The following is a 14,024-nucleotide window of genomic DNA, read 5'->3' on the forward strand; positions in this document are numbered from 1 at the left end:
AAGAACTAACACTAAACCTAAACTGGGCGAAACTAAACTATGTTTACTGGGACTCTAACAAAACTGTGATGACATAGATACCGATCTGGACATGATGGTGAGCAGGAGCATGAGGGAAACTGAAGGGATAAACCCAAAACTTGAACATGTCCTGCACACCATCATTAAACACACTAACATAACATGGGAGGTGACAACAGACGACCCAACACTCACTGAACAGAAACACACTGACTAAATGCAAATAAGAGAAGGGGTCACACATGGGAGCACAGCTGACACACATGAACCTAATGACAGGACAGGGGAAGTAAAATACAATGAACAAAGAACATACTGTACTCTTTCAAAATAAAACAGGAAACATGGCGACGTAGACATGACACAAGGGGAACCTGATAAACCATGAACTAAACTGCAAACTAGGCATGACCGAATAACTAGATAACTGAAAAGAAACTGCAATACAGATGAAATAACAAAATAACATGAAACTCAGAACCACTGGGTCGCATGACCCAGGACCACGACAAAAACAGTGAATTTCACTCCGTTTCACTCTTTTTGCTGTTCACAGTGTAAACACCTTCCGCAAACTACCAAATTTTCAGGGTATCCATGGCAAAATTCTCCCTCCAAGAACGTTTTTCTGGACTTTACCCTTCTAAGTCCACCAAATATTAGTAACCCCTACCCCAGCACCTGGCATCCATAATCTGAGTTATAGTATAAGCTGGCACACCATCAAGGACCTGGGTGGATGGTTGACCGTTGTACAGATGTTGGACATCTGTTTTTTGTTTTTTGGGGGGCGTTTCTGCTAATGAGAAAACACACTTTCCTGTTGTAAAGTACCTCTTGAACGCTTTCCCACACTTAACCCCTTCTCAGAGGACTGCTAAACAAAGTATCTCATCAGGGAAAATGTGTTTGTTTTTTAGTTAAAATTGTCTGTTTGTTTTTTTTAATCATTTGGGTGATAAATAGTTCTGAATATTTGTGGGGTTTTTTACTCAGGTTATGTGTCATGCACTGTGAGTGGCAGGAGGGATTGGAGGGCCCAATACGCAGAAACAAACAAAAACCAAGGAGCCAAAATCAGGGAACAAGAGTCCACACAGAGCGTCTACAAAGGCCCTGAAGCCCAGAAGCAGTTCACACATAGTTTAGGGGAAAGCAAGCAATTCAGGGCTGACTCAATGGTTGACAGCACAACAGTAACTCAGGGGGCTGACCTGGAGCTCAACAGCCCCATAGTCCAAGACAGAGCTGTCAGGAGGCTAACAGGTGAGGAGAGATGCTGTGAGGAGAGATGCCATGTGGAAAACTGCAGTGGCCATGCGGTTCAGGAGGCCTTCCATGATGGCAGGACACCCAGCCGATGGCCAGGACAGTGCTATCCTCTATGCTGTTGCATGCAGGAGCAGCAGGTTGAAGGCCACATATAGCAACAGACCTAAACTGATCACAAGGCCAGTAATGTTGTGGGGATGGAGCTGGACTCCGTTAGGGTGGTGTCTGAGAGGCAGATGTTTTCCAAGATGAGGACAATCATGGATAACACCTCCCACCCACTCCATGATGTACTAGCTATTCACAGGAGCACGTTCAGTGAGAGACCAAAAAGCAGCACAGAACGACACAGGAAATCTTTTCTGCCTGTGGTCATCTCCCTGTACAACTCATCCATCTAACACACTGTAAACACTGCAATAGTTACACCCTTTTTACACACGCTCTTTTCTACTCTGTTAATCCTTGATATTTATAATTGAGTGATCTGTATATATTAATGATATTTCTTAAATGTGTAAAATCTGTAACATAATGTATTGTTTGGAGTTTAGTCTGTTACTGTTAGTATTTTTACCATTTCTTCTTGGAGCAACTGTAACTCACATAATTTCCTTAGGGATTAATAAAGTATTCTGATTCTGATTGGTTCAGGATGAGCTGCCATGATCCAATGACACATCTGCTTACCTGCATCTTTTGCTCGTTTCTCCTCCTCTTCTTTTCTATTTTTTCTAAACTGAGCACCTGATGGCTTTGAACTTTTCTTGTCCAGCTTGGTTTTCATTTTGCACTCCAGTATGAACACAAATCCCCCAACTCAAGGATCACCACAACATAAACCTAACAGACCTACACCTTTGTTCACAGATTCACTTTGTCTAATTTCTCTGATTTCACACAACCCAGGATTCAAATCATGAATACATGATGGTCTTGGATTTACAACATTATGAATGAAATGTGCTCTGTTTGGAAGCAGCAGGACTCTCCTCCCCTTTCGACGGGTTGTTTGTGAGACTTTAAATCATCAAACTGTAAATTATAAATTGTTATTGATCCCTTTACCCTGAGTCCTAAAGTGTAGATTTATTTTCTTACTCTTCTTATATATATTGTTTGTTTACTTGCACTGCTGTAACTGGAGCCTCGTCGTCTCGTCTCTCTATATGCTGGACTGTTTGTAGCGGAGATGACAATAAAGTTTACTTTGACTTCAGCAGCGAGCAGGCGCACCGAGGGCTCTCGCGCTCACCTTTCGCGTATAGAATTTCGAAAACATCAGTGCAAATTATAAGTCTGTATCATGATGTCTGGTGTTTTCGTGTTTGTTGGTTTGTTTTTATTTTGCGAGTTGGTTATTAGATGCCGCTCCAGCCAGCCACTGCCCCGCCCTCTTCTCCTCCCCGTGCCGCAAGCAGCAGGCGCGCCTCGCAAACAGAGGGCGCCCTTACTCCCAGGAAATAGGCGATAGAAAACCGATCGGTGCCTATGACATTCCCAATCATGTCGGGGCAGCATGAGTATGAGCAACCTTTTGCTGATGCCCATGACGCTGCCCCCACCACAGAAACTGATCAGTCTATTGATCACACAATATTCCATCAAAAGAACTGATTTGACTTTGATTTGTGTAACAAAGTGATTTCCACGTCTCCTTCATGATGTGACAGTATCAAAGGTTCTGTATATGTAAGCCATACTTGTGATATCATTATTATTATGTTTTAACATTAGGCTCTTTTATTGTTTTCTACATAGAGCGGTTTCCATCCTGGGGCATAGCGCTCCCAATTATTCTGGTTCTCGTTGTTTCTGGAGGTCTGTTATTTTATTTCATGTCAGGTGAGTCCCTCCTACATTACCCATAACACTGACGCTTAGCAGGTATCCTTCCAGATTTTGGTTATGTAGGTAGCTTCAGGGTTAATCCTGGGTTTTCTGTGCTATGAAGGTGGTTCATTTTTTAACAGGGAAAATCGCCATGGTAACATATGCTGTGAATCTCCAAAAGTTGATTCTGTTCATCTGGACGTTGTGTTTTGTGGGAGAAACGTTTCGTCACTCATCCAAGTGACTTCTCTGCTGGGGAAATACATTTGACTAAAACCCCCTAAATGACATGCAAACTGTGCGTTGCATTGTTACAGGAATGTCAGTGCAACAAGTTGAGGACTTGTATAAACATGTATAAACCCCGCCCTTTTCATGTGAACTTGCAGAGGAAACTTTTTTTTTTTTGGCCTGTCCCGTTTGGCTCTTTTGCATCAGAATTGTTGTCTAAAGGCAAAGAAAGATGCCCAACGGATTTACTTTACCAAATTGACCATCCCAGCCTTGCCATAATGGTCCATTTGATTCACCTTTTATTGTTTATTTTATTTTCACTTGCTGAATACGGGACAGACTTGACTGGGGGAAAGAAGGGGAGAAAGAAAGAGGGAAAGAGAAAGAGCTGAGAAGAGGGACGGGGGAGAAGGGCAAAAAACAAAAACCAACAGAACGGGCAGGAAAAAAAAAAAAGAAAAAGAAAATGCATATATCGATCACCTGGATCACCTGTTGAGAAAGAAAAAGGAAAACAAGCAGAAGAAAACAAGAGTAATAGAATAAACAACATCACAATGATATATGGGAATATGACAGTAAATACTAAATATTAAACATTATTGTGCAGCACATAAGATGTGCTGAAAAAGGGTGTAGTTTGTGGGTGTGATCACCCGTGTGTACACCTGTGAGCATGGACGCGCTTATTTTTTTAAAAGGTTCCTTCATGTAATGATCTGCTAGAGGGTGTGGGGGGGCCACAGCCCCGTCCTCCAGGGCATGAAGCAGGTATGGAGGAGATCAAAACTCCAGACATCCAGAGGCCCTCAGAACACAAGAGACCAAGGAAGACCAACAGAGGGGCAGCCGCGCCACTGTCCCAGAAAGAGCTGAGGAGAGTCCCAGATGAGGGCTCACTCAGCAGCCGCGGAGCAGAAGCCAGGGGGAGTTGCAGTGACGCGCCCGTGAGCTTCGCCGGCAGCCAGCTGCGCCTGAGTGACCGAGCCCCAGGCCGAGAGGCCGGGGGCACCCCACCTCCGAAGTGGCCCGAGCGAGCCCCAGGCTCCAGGCCCCGACAAGCGGCCGCCAAGGAGTGAGCCGGTGTGTACCTGGACGCCCACCCCCAGACACAAAGAACCACCAACGCACCGATGTCTGAGGGAGTCCGCCACCGGCAGGGGAAGTGGTGGGGGGAGATAGGCCTCCAAACCTTGGAGGGCCTGAGATGTCCCCAGAGAGGTGGCGTCTGATACCCAACCTGACATATAGACACAGACATACAGGCACACACAGATACAAACATCCATTCCCACCCTCATGCTCTCATATGCACTTACTCCACACTCAACCGACGTGGAGACAGACATAAAGAGACGCTGTACACACAATCACACTCCCCAAGCGTACTCTACAAACCGGGTCTAGGTACCCTTGCCCCTGGAGGGGGGAACTGCACCCAGACCCAGGTGGTGTTACCCTTTTCCCTGCGGTGGGGAGAGGCAGACCGCCCCGACTCCGCAGCAGCCGGGAGGCCCCACACTCCAGACCGCAGTCGGACGGCCAACTCCTCCTCCTAGCCCCCCCGCTCCAGCAGGCCGCAGAGAACGGGGGTGAGAGAAGACTCCAAACCTCCCTCCACCCGCTCATTGTAGTGTTGATGCATGTGTGTTCTAAGGTGCAATTAAAACCCAGGAGGGCATGGAGCTACCTGCCAGAGAGCAGCAGGTAAGTGCATAGTCCCTCCTGCTAGCCCTCCATGTCTACGGGCAACGACGCCAGGGGTGAGGTGTACACCCTGATGGTAATTTGGATTCCGTGTATCGTGCCCACCCCCAAGATCCTAAATGTATGTGTAATGAGAGTGTGAGTAATGTGAATGTCTAAGTTGTGGGATAAAATTGAGGCAGAGGCAGCCAGAAGGGGACGGGGGGGGGGGGGGGGGGGGGGGACGGGGTAGCCTCCTCTGCACCCTGGTGACATACCCCTACTCCAAGGCCCTGCATGTGTGGGTGGTTGTGGTGGAGCGGGAAGAGGGAGGCAGCTGGAGATGGGGAGGGAAGGAAGGGAGGGGCAAGTGACCCCTCTCTGGGGCCAGCTCCCCCGCTGACCCCAGTAGGCACCCCCATACTCCGCGACCCGCCAGGGAAAGGGGGCCCAGGCCCATCCAGACCGGGGCCCAGTGCAGCAGCGCCGCCCGGCCCCACACAGCCCGGGACAGTCCACCCAACCCCACCACAGAGAAAACTGCACCCACCCCACCATCCACTCATCTTCCAGACTACATAAGACAATAGACGCCCAGGCTATTCCTCCACCTCTCCTGTATCTCCCCCTCCTGCAGAGAGAGTTCCTGAAGAGAGGAAAGCTCCTGGAAGATGTGACAATCTCCCCCACCAGTTGAAGAGCCCCCCAGGTGGCTCGACGCACCGGCGGCACCCTTGCAGGGGAAACTCTGATGATTCATGTGACCTTCTGTCTCTATTGCCATGTCGAAGTATCCAGGTAACAGAAAGATATTCTGGGCATGTTGAACTGTTTTTGTAGTTCAGGGTCAGAAGCTGAAAGAGTTGAGAGTTACAAACAGCTGATACAGAGAGCTGAAGAGAAACTTCCAGGTTTGTTCCAGAAGTCAGAAAACCTCCTTCAGACTCAGTCATTGATCAGTGAAACAGCTCCACAACATGACTTTACTAAACAGTGTGTGTGCTTCACTGCATTGATCTGACACAGAGGCTGCATGTGGACAAGCTGTTCTTCTTCTGTGGTGGTAAACAGCAGCTGACATGGAAACATGTGCTGATAGTAAATGTTGCAGCAGCTTCAGTAAATGCTCCTCCTTGAGTTGTGCTCAGTCATGTGGTGGAGAGCTTCAGATGTTCAGACACATGAGATCTTCATGGTTTTTGTGCTGATGTGTGTGAGACATGGCCGACTGTGGAGGCTCAGTCTGTCTGTTCTTCTTCATCCAACATGTCTGCAGCACTTTACAGGACGCTGCAGACGAGTTACCAAAGAACGAGTCAGGAACACATCAGGAACAAACTGAGACACAATCTGACTGAGACTAGAAGACAAGGAGGGGACAGGGAGGTCATGTGACCACCACAGCTGCTGCTGAGTCATCATGTTGTCCTTTGTTGTCCTCTCAGTTTACCAGGTGGTGGTGGATTCAGGGGTGGAGTCTGTCCAGCTGCCCTGCAAAGGCACACTTCACCTCCCCAAAGATGCTAAAGTGGAGTGGATGGACAACAATGACAGGAAGGTCCACGTGTATGTGAATGGCCCTGATGAACCTGAACAACAGGACGAATTTTACACAGATCGAACGAAGATGAATGAAGGCCTGTTGAAAACTGGAGACTTCAGCCTGACCCTGAAATACCCCACGAACACAAACAGCTACACCTGCACCATCTACAGCAGGGAGGAAAAGATCCTGCTGAAGAAACAAGTGGTGCTCACTGTTATAGGTCAGTGCTGTAGATACAGGTCAGAGGTCAGAGGTCACTGTAAAAGCTCAGAGAATATGAACTGGGTTCACATCATCACATCATCCATGAGACTTTCATGAGTTTCTCAAGCAGACGTGACAGGAGGCTGAACGGGCTCCTCAGGCCCTCCAGCTGGAGCAGATGCAGGGCCAGAGGCAATAGGGACCCCTGACTGAGGGTGAAGATGAGTGGCTGACTTAGCAGATGACAAAGCTAATGATTCCTCCACTAACTACGCTACTGACTGGGCTATGGACTGTAATAAAGTCTGCAAGGGGGGAACAAAGCTGCACACACTAACATAAGACAAAGACTTTCACAATAAAACAGGAAACATGAATCACAACTCAGAGACACGGACTCAACACAGAGAGACAGAAAATGACACATGGAACTGAACTATACATGAAACCACAATTCCTAAAACATGGATAACAGAAACATGAAACTCTAATAATAATCATCACAACCACAACAAGAGAACAAGAAAACAATCCAGGGGCCCGTTCTTCGTACCTCGCTAAGTAAGTTAGCTGGATTTGATTGTTGACGATTTCGCGTGATCTTGGATCGTTCGGTTCCCCGAAGCTCATCCGGGACTTGCTGTCATAGCAACAGATCCGTAAGCGTAAACCTGCTCGGGAGCAGGTTTACTTTATGTAAACAGGATTAGATCGCGGCCACGCAGGTATGTCCGCTTCATTTATACGAAAGCAACAGCGATATTCCACCACTGTTTCACCATAAATAAATAACATCAATGTAACTAAAGATAATGCAGCACTTGATCCTTTTATTGATGTCACACAGATACATACAGGTCATTTCCTAAAAAAGGGAAATGTACTATTAACATTCTATTACATGTATGTGATTATTACAGATGTAATTCATATTTTAGAGTAGTAATAGTAAATTACCTCATGTAATCAAGATGAGAGACCACGGCTATAAAAGCGAAGGTGGATTTGGGAAGCCTGTCGCAGCCATGTCCTGTCCGTATACGCGAGCCACCCATTGCGGAAGGTGCAAGATTGATAAGGAGAGTCCTCAGAATTCAGCGTATATTGCGGGACAGACAGGATCCTTTAGCTCAGCGCGACAGTGTGCTCATAGAGAGATATCGATATTCCCGTGAGGGTATTATTCACTTAACCAACTTGTTGACGAGGGGGTGCAGGACCACCACCTGTCTTTTTTTCCTCTGCCCTTTTCTTGGTTGCTGTTATGAACAAACTAACAGATTATTTCAGGGTCTCTTTCCAAGAGACGAAAAGCAATATAAGTGATAAATATTACCATTCTGTAGAATATTCTTATATTTCACTTTTACTTGTTCCCATGTTCTAGTGGGTCCTGTCGTGGCTCTAATGTGAAAGGGGATATAATATAACATATTATAATATAATATAATGCCATATAATATTGGACAATATAGTGTCATATGATAGATCTACCCTACCACCTACTGGTGTTGGCCAGAGGGGCCGATGGCGCGATATGGCAGCCTGGCTACAACCGTAGCTGCCTCCACCAGTGTGTGAATGTGGGAGTGAATGAATAGTGGTATCGTAAAACGCTTTGGGTGCCTTAGAAAGCGCTATATAAACCCAATCCATTATTATTATTATTATTATTATTATTATTATTATTATTATTATTATTAAATTACCTACGAGTTTAATTTGTCAGCAACTTCCTGCCAGCCCTCTCTCCTTGCTTCTGCAGCCTTTGCAGTGTTCCCTTGCGTTTTAATTAAACTCTGAAACTCCTGTAATCCCTCACTCAAGGGTTCTTGCTCTGCTGCCGGAAAATACCGAGCGCGCTCCTTCGACATTTTCGCCGACCAATCAGCGGGTTGCCGATCAATGTTTCTACTATCGATGCGTAGCCCCTTTTACGACACCCAGTGATGTCACATTCCTGCGTCCAGCTGTACTAATCGTCAACGGCAGGTGTGTTCGGGGAACCGGATTAGCGAGCTCACGGTTAGCGCGATGGTTTGGTCTTGGATGTGTCATTTGATCTTGGATGTAGTGAGCGACGTACGAAGAACGGGCCCCAGGATGCAAAATTAAACCAAAACATAATAAACTCAAAATACTTGGTCCAACGGACCCAGAACCGTGACAATTCTTGCACGTTACTTAATGCAGGAGGTGACGATAGCCACAATTTCTGGATGGGAGTGGAAAGGTGTGCAGGTGATCTCCAGGTTATGTGCTGATTGATGAGCAGCCTGTTCTTGGTGATAATGGAAAAACAGATTTGATTGAAGCACAAATGAGTGCAGCCATGATAGAGCGAGTTATCTGCTGACAGAAATAGTGGAGTGAAGGATTTGTGCAGCGTTTCTCTGTGAAAACTGCTGATTCAGATCAATGAGAGGAGGATGAAGGAGAAGCAGCATGTTTCTGATAGAAGCATCACTGCTGTGCTACAAACTGGTGCGTCCACTCAGCGCCCTCCTCAAAATTGGTTTTCTGTTCTGGTTAAACTCCTGATGCAACTTCAAGGACTCTGGCTTCATCCACAGCTGCTCCTCCTCCCCTTCATACCAGGAGGTGTTCAGTTTGAACTCTATGTGAGCCTTTCCAGGCGTCATTATCATCTCTGACTCGATTGTAGCATAATTAGCTAATGCACGAGCTGCCTCTACTTAAACACGATGATCCGCTACATGCTGTTGAGTTCATTCACCTGGTCTCTAGAGCGGACAGCTGTGTTATTTCTGTGTCGCCCATCTCTCGATGCTGCTGTGAGCCAAACGTCAGCAGCAGCAGAGATGTTGAGAAGCCCTAAAGTCAAGATTTCTCTCCTTGAATGTCTCTGCTCGTCATGAAGGAGCTTTTTTTACTGTTCTGTCCTTATTGTGCGTCCCTTTGTCCACTTTGACAGACAGCTGACAGCGTCAATAAACATCAGAACACAGAAGTAACGTTCAAGTTCAAGACTTTTACTTCATCTTCAATCCAATCATCAACTTCTTCTTTGTAAAACTAAAAATGTCTTTTCGTTGACTTATAAACATGTTTTTATCCTGAGCACAGAATCAAAATAACAAACATGATGATAATGATATACCACACCAAATGTAATAACAGCAGCTCAGTAGTTATCACAGTGTAACAAACGTTTGTGATAAAGAAGAAATCAATGAACTTATAACACTCATTATATCGTTAATGAAAAGAAGCATTAAAGCAGAAGAGCATGAAGTCCTGTAGAAATACACACAGCTAACTTCCTGTTTCACTTTATTCCACCTATTCAGTCTGATGTTCTCTGACCTGTGTCTCTTGTTTAGTGTCTTAAATGCTGCCAGTGCCTCTCTTTGCTTTAACCAACCTTCTCTTTATTTCTGCGGGCAGACCTTTTGGAGCCTGAGTGGAGGATCCAAATGCAGACACAGGAGAACAGGGCTTGAACGTGAACAAAAAGGGAGCCTTTATTGGGCTGAAACATGAGGGGAAAAATACAAGGCAAGATGCATGTGGGGTGAAAGTAAGCTAAACATAAACTGGGCAAAACTAAACAACTGAAAAGTCAGTGACGAGACTATGAAACTAAGGTTTCTATGATAACTACGGGGCTATGATGAGAGGTACCAAAACTAGGTGAGGAGAGGTGAGGTGAGGAGGAGGCAGCTGGCAGTTTTCCAACATGTCCTCCACCTGTGATGTCAGTGGTGGGACCCCAGTCAAAGCACTCAGCACCACCTCCTTTAAATGTATTTTATACCAGTTACTGCCCAGCTGCTGTTTTCTTTTCTGTCAGGGTCTCCCATTAAAGGAAAAATATACTAAAGACAGTTAGATTTTTTTAAGTATGTAAGTTACTCAGGCATCAAATCGATTTGAAGTTAAACTCTTTATGATCCTGAGGCTGATTTCAAACAAGCAGGTCGCTTTGATCTATGAGTAGATCTCAGACTAACAGCACGAGCACAAAACTGGAAGGAAATGTTTTATCTTAATTCTTCACTCAGAGTTAGTGCAAGACGGACGTCCTCACATAAATAAAGACAGAAGCTTTATTTTAATATGATGGAGAGCCATTTAGCTCATTGCTGTCATCTTCTACTCAGTGCAATGTTTCTTAAATGTGTTTGTACTGAGTTTTGAGCTTTGCAGGATGAAAACACAGCACGTAGGTGTACAGAGGACGTCAGCTGACGGAGCAGAGGGAGGCAGACTGTGGATAAATGACAGAGTGAGAGGAGAGCAACCATGACAGAAGGACAGGTATGGCAGATAGAAGTGGCTTTATAGATATTTATAGTCAGTGTCTGTGTCATGAAGGTGACATGTGAGCTTATCTTTGATCAATTAACCTGAACAATGAGTTTTTGCATTGCTTGTTACCCTTGTTTAGTGAGGTTTGGGTTTCTTTTGAGCCTGTAAAAAGTTGGGCTCCAAACAAGGTGAAATCATCTGAGTTCAGCACCTGGTGAAAAGCAAGTAGTAAATGGACTGGTTCTTTTATAGCGCTTTTCTACTGATCAGAGCACTCAAAGCGCTTTACACAACTTGTGCATTTACCCATGAACATCTTTCCAAGTGCTTCATAGCTAACATTCACACACATTCATACTCTGATGGATGCATCGGAGAGCAATTTGGGGTTAGTATCTTGCCCAAGGATATTTGACATGTAGACTACGGGAAGCCAGGAATCGAACCACCAACCTTGCGATCAGTAGATGACCTGCAGCAGCATCTGCAGGTCATCTACAGCCACCCCTGTGGGACAGAAGTTTGCTTTGGAGACTGAAATAAAAAAACTAACAAACAGGATGTATAATGGGCAGTATGGAGAACTAAAAGTACATGCAGGCTGTGCTGGAATACGTGTGTTACAGTTTTTGATACCTGAAAACTTCAAATATCATCAGAAAAAATACAATATTTTGCATCATCTCTGCAGTGTCTCTTTTTTCCTCTGCTGTTGTGATTTTAGCTCTAAACTGTTTGGTTTGTCAGCAAACTGACCTCTGACCTCTGCAGTACTAACTCGCTGCTGACAGTCAGTTGTTTGTTTTCTCAGAGTGAGGCTGAAGTCTGAACTGTTCAGAGCATCAGGTCTCATCAACGTGCGCTGCTGTAACGCCGCTTTGTCCTCTGAGATCACCAGGTATGAAACCTGAGTGCTGACAGAGCAGCATGTTCCCCCTCATTCACCTCCACCACCACAGCCAAGGCATGCTGGGAAACTGAGGACACACAGACGGAGAACTGAAGTGTCTGCTGTGTGTTCATCTCAGAGTCCTCACAGGTGACACATTAGCTCCAGAACACCAAGCCAGGTGTTTGAAGCCTGACAGGGATTCTTCCCATCCAGAGGGAGGATTTAGCTGCACAACAATGAACATTAGTGTGTAGTTTAGAAACACAGACTGTGCCTGCACTGCATCTAGTGAAGAAAAGTGTTACTGCGAGAGAACGAGGCTCCTTTAAAGCAGCTGATATTAAGGTTGAAAAATCAACAATAAGCTGATGTAATCAACGTTTCACAAAATGGTCAGCAGCTAAAATCTGGAGCCGTTCTTTGGTGGTAATTAACAGTTTGTTCTTGTTAGCTAATTATGTCATTAAAGGTAGCAGCAGAAGCCTTGTGTTGAAAGCCCATTCACTCACACATTCACACAGTATGTGTGTGTCTGTGTTACACTGTGGACATCCCTTCTGTTGGAGCGCCATCTTGTGGCAGGTTTAAGAAATGTTCTTCTTGTAAATCCAAACTGATGCACCTCCATAGCAGACTGTGGAGGCTTTCAGTGACATGAAGACTTGATTTATACTGTCATATTCTCCTGTTACACAAAGCACAGCACGCTGAACATGGATGAACTGAAACTCCCAGCATCTGACTGAGGAAAAGCACAAATCATTCTCACACTGACTCCTGCTTGATTTTAGATTTGCTTTCAAATCCTCACACTTTCATATGAAGCACTAAATGGGCTCCAGACTGTTTATCTCAGCTTCCTGTCAAACACACTGCTGCTCACACCGAGGCTCAGTTTACTCCTCCAGCCTGGCTTAACCTGCTGTCTGTTAAAAACAGTCCCACACTCCTCTGTTTAATCCTTCTGATCAGACTCTTTGATTTTGTATTGTTTTTACCTGAAGTTGTGTTTTTGACATGGTTCTGTCTGTGAAATAAAGCTCACACACACACTGCTACAGTCCTTCATACACTTAGAAACGAAGCTGCTCCTTTCCTCAGTGCTGACACATAAAGAAGAGTTGGTTTTATATCCAACACGTCTCTGTTCCAGAAAACAGCTTCAGCAGCCTCTGAGTCTGAACTTGGAGTTGGTTATAAGCCACAGGCCTGTGTGCACAGCAATGAGGAAATATAATGCAGTAAGTGAAACATGGATGTGTGGAACAGATTATCCCAAAGGTTGATTCTGTTCATCTGGACGTTCTCAGTGAAACATTTGGTCTCTCGGTCAGGTGACTCCTTTAGTCTCAGCTGACTGCAGCTTTCCAAACCTTTGTCACTGGATCACTCACTTCATCTCCAACGTGTCCCTGACACAGACAGCTGGAGCCGTTACAGCAAAATCATTGATCATCGTTTTTAGAACATTAGCTGGTGTTGGTGGGCAGGCTAGCAGTGCTAATTGTTAGCACTAGTTCTGCTGCTCTCCCTTTGTCTCTGTTATTGTTGGTCTTTAGTGAACAATAGAAAGTGTCTTCATGAGACTGTTGCCTAATGTTCAAATGTAGATAACACCACCTGCACCAACCTGTTACACAGCACAACCCTCTGGTGTAGCTTTGGCTGGAGCACATATTGGCAGCTCCAGTGACATCACCACTCCATGGTGACATCATCTCTACAGACTGTGGCTGTTACATATCCTCACCTGGTAATAATAAGACTGTCCTCAGCTGCACACAGCTCCAAGATGAACAAACTGAAGTAAATACAAATTAAAGTTACGATAGATTGAAATCTTGTAATCAGAGCTAATTCTTAGTGAAACTCTCACAACATCATATCATGATCCTGGGTTAGTGTCTCGGTCTCAGATCACAACATCAGCACAGGCTTGGCTTGGGTGAGGTATTGAGTGGTTCTTGTCCATGACAGCTGCAGGTACAGTGCCATCAGCCATGCTGCACCACATGTCTGCCCAGGAACATTAGTGTGGCTGAGTCTCATGTAAACATTGTGCTA

The sequence above is a fragment of the Aulonocara sp. 'chitande type north' Nkhata Bay genome, linkage group LG3 (assembly GCF_057382095.1).
Source record: "Aulonocara sp. 'chitande type north' Nkhata Bay isolate Kocher_YH1m ecotype deep benthic linkage group LG3, A_spYH_male_GT1.1, whole genome shotgun sequence".
NCBI classification, from domain to species: Eukaryota; Metazoa; Chordata; class Actinopteri; order Cichliformes; family Cichlidae; genus Aulonocara; species Aulonocara sp. 'chitande type north' Nkhata Bay.